The sequence below is a fragment of the Varroa destructor genome, unplaced genomic scaffold (genome assembly GCF_002443255.2).
Source record: "Varroa destructor unplaced genomic scaffold, Vdes_3.0 BEIS01000004.1, whole genome shotgun sequence".
Taxonomy (NCBI): Eukaryota; Metazoa; Arthropoda; class Arachnida; order Mesostigmata; family Varroidae; genus Varroa; species Varroa destructor.
The window spans coordinates 4,422,481-4,426,209 of NW_019211457.1; the positions used below are offsets into that span (position 1 = coordinate 4,422,481).

At 36.7% G+C, this 3,729-nt stretch overlaps 1 protein-coding gene and 1 long non-coding RNA gene across 3 annotated transcripts in view; one reads left to right on the plus strand and one right to left on the minus strand.

Moving 5' to 3' along the window:
• Nucleotides 1-3,729, minus strand: part of LOC111249128 (uncharacterized) — a gene marked incomplete in the record, with an annotated part of 16,991 nt that overhangs the window by 10,127 nt on the left and 3,135 nt on the right.
• On the plus strand, nt 18-3,701 carry LOC147755758 (uncharacterized). 2 transcript variants are annotated; one of them, XR_015327567.1, is made up of 3 exons: nt 18-1,199; nt 1,572-1,643; nt 3,255-3,701. It is a non-coding gene; the product is annotated as an uncharacterized LOC147755758 (long non-coding RNA). The 2 variants fall into 2 exon arrangements; XR_015327568.1 differs by having other exon boundaries at nt 18-401.

Below are 3,729 nucleotides of genomic sequence, written 5' to 3' on the forward strand. Positions count from 1 at the left end.
ATATATAGGATCATCTCAAAAACGGTTGTACCAATTTTGATGACTTTTTTTGTGGGCTGGCCTATATTAAGATGAAAGCTGCAATGACAAATTTATGTCTGAGAAAATCCGTTTTAATGCTTGAGAATAAAAAAAAAAATGTACGAAGGCCTCGAGCGCGCCAATAGACAACGATGCTGGATTCGGAATATCTGCACCTGACTGTTGCGTGTCGGAACTGATTCTAAGAAGAGTAAAACAAGTGATTTACTGCTGCTCTCATTTAGAGTATCTACGCTATCAATAGATAATAAACATGGAGTGATCACGGTGCAACAATTCGACTCGGTAAAACGCCGAAAACCTCAGTTGCTCGTACGTCCAAATTATTGCTCAACAGACGGAACCTAAGCGTCAATATGGTTAGTTTAAGTTAATATTTGATTAACTTGATGAAATGCAACGAGAGGACAGCTCTGAAATGAAATCTGGTGAACGACAGATTAGTGGAACTAAGAAATTTACTAAGGAAATAAACAGCAACTGTAAGGCAAGACCGAATAGCTTGACCCTTTGAAGACACTTGTGTGAGAGATGATTGAACGAGATAGTGACCGATAAATATAATAGGTAAAAAAAAATAGCGAATAAAAACACGTGTTAGAAAAAGTAGTGCTAGAAAAATAATCATCCAAACCTTCCGGTTTTGTATGACAAGTCGTAACTGTAATGTCTTTTTTTCAGTATGCCATATTTCCCTATTAAGAGCATACAAGTAATGAACAGTTCGCATTAAAATCTATAAAGAGAGTCGTTTGTTGTTAACGGGGGCTGCTTCATAGAGACTTCAGTAAAATGAAGGAGCTGTGGGTGGACCTGCCGGATCTACCAAGTGGCGGCATCCTGCCTATCGTCCTGTGCTAGATTTAGGCTTAAAATAAACGCAAACGAGAGGAACAGTATTGGACAGTGCTATTCAACAGTGAGCAGCGGTATTAAGTATAAACGTATTCGTCTTGGCTGTTTCGACGATGATGAGCCCATTAAACATGCAAACACGATCGTTGACGGTTACTCTGTAGGTTGTGTTAACACACGCAATCGGAACTGTATTTTTTGTGAAAATGTATTTCCAAGATAAGTTTTTTCTTTTTTTTTGCTAAAGAACGAGAAAGTCACCTGAAGCTGCGCAGGTCCGCTTTAGGTCTGTGGTTGAAGTTGTAAGTTTCTGTTTGAACTTTTTCAATTGAAAGTGCACACTATACAAGATAACATCGTTGTAATATCATGAGGTAACAAGAAAGTGTTGATTAAATGATTTGATGTAGATACATTTTAACATACTGACGCTAATAGTTCGCGTGATTCTCATAATTAAAAAAAAAATTCGCTTATGTTATATCAGTTATTGCCAGCACACATTGACGTTAGGTGGCGCCCACCTTTCCGTCAAACCCCCTGAACACCGGTGGTAGTTAGGCGAGTCCAGTGGTCGATCACAAATTATTATATATTATTATTATGAATTATATGATGAAAATTATTGTACTTAAACTAAGTTGTTTTTTTTTTTGGATTTCTCTTTCTGGTAGATTGATTTTGGAGTCCGAGAAACTTCAATTAATAACATAAAAATATGTCAAGAATACGGCAAGCTTTCGGTGGTAAGTTTATTCTCACTGGGACATTTGTATGAGCAAAAAAAATTAGACAATAATATATTTATTTAAGCTATGCAATAGGAAATTCAGTGGATGGCACAGTGTCTATAGGTACGAGTTGAATTTTCGCTAATGTTTATAAATATAATTTCCTGTACTAGTTGCATATCACTTCTGGCGTGTAATTTACGTACACACCGTACAGGAGGCTGTACCCCTGAATAGATTGTCCATTTTATTAAAAAAATGGTGCATGTTTGGAAGATGCCGAATTTCCATATTACTGAATTACGACCTATAACGCAGTAGGTCATGATTCGGTTCTTGATCAGTAAAAACAATCTTAAATACCCTGGAGGTAGTTCTACTGCATATTTTTGTGCTGGTTTACGGATACCAGTGAAGTCTTCTCTGTAAAGTTGCTTGTCTTGCTTACGGCAGCCAGGATATGGTCTGTACCTTAGTGCGTAAGTTGATTATTACCCACGTGAAAAATCACAGGGACAGATTCGTTTCTATGTCCCATAAGAATAAAAGGAGCGCAAATGCCTATTTTACTGTAATGTACCAGTCAGGCTCTAGCTTAAGCGGACGATGCGAATTAGTTGCAACGAGTAAATTATTAAAATATATTTTTGAGATTCATAACGATATGCGACTATATCCAAAGTTCGATGGATACTTAAACATAAGACCATTCCATATAATACATAAGCTGACCCCTAACAGGGTAAACCAGGATCACTTTGACTCCTATGAATCGTAGGACAAGTCTAAACGGTCAAAATCAAACATCCTGAGGGAAGCTCCAAAAATTTTACTTCTGTTTGTATAATAAACATCTCTGAATACTTACACCGATATATTTATCGATGGAAATACTTGGGGGTCACTAAGCAAGGTCATGCAGCTTATCACACACAAAAACCATAGTAACGTTCCGCAGTAACATAACTCTGAAGTAAATGAAGGGAATCAGCTCAAGCTAAATAATTTTCCGCGGAAAGTTACGGAGCTCAAAAAAGGCGCATTTGAAGATGTTCCTTTTGTGCTAGGCACTGACGTAGAGATGCCATTTAATTAGCCTCTAATGAGCTGATAAGGAAAAGGTAAGGAAGATTTTACTTCTTAATTAAGGACATAGTGTTCAAAAGCGTATGTACAGAGTAAAACACACGTTATATATATATATATATATATATATATATATATGGCTTTGCAGAGACATATAACTTTCTTATATAATCGGACTTGTTATAGGCAATTTTTCCCCTATGATAACCTCTACGATAACACGAGCACACCCCAGCATCGACACCAATTTATTCAGGATTTTGCCAGTACATCTTCATTAATTAATACTAGTTGCTTAATGCACTTACTTATCTTCTGTCTACGAAAATTTCCTCTGTCTGTCGCAGAGAAAGCTTAATCACAGTAACAAATTGCTTGTCGGCTCTTCCAACATCTAACAACCATTTCATGATTAATGTCTATGATTAATCGGGAATGAATTTCTGATCATTGCGTTTAAGTAAGATATATAGCTTATAGAATAGGATACAGTCATTAAAAAAGGAATGAAACCTCTTTTATCTATATTTTCCATTTTAGGAAAAGCAGATTCAGCGAGTGAAGCGTCAGTGGCCTGTACGTTTGTATTGCCTGAGATCAAAACTGAACCGCTCGACGACATGACTGACTTTGTGTGTGGCATTGTCGAAGACGATGCGCCGACGGCTTCAGATGAAGACCAAGCTGAGGACGAAGCTAATGATTGTAGGTTTGCAGAAGGAGTCTGCTAAAACGTTTTTTCTGCTTTTTTCGTGTCAGTAACTAGGTAAGCCCAAGACTAGATATTCGTAAAGTGAAGAAGACATCAGTAGTAGCTATAGACTTAAAATATTTATACACCCCAACTCACTTGTTTGCATGGTTACACGGCCTTGTTTTAAATTTGAATTATATTCTTCGCATGAGTTTTTTCTCAAATTATATAACGAAATTCTTACTAGCTTTTAAAATAAATTAAATCCAAGTTTCGAGTAGAAGCTTGTTAGGGCGAAGCTCAGTTATTTATTAACATTAT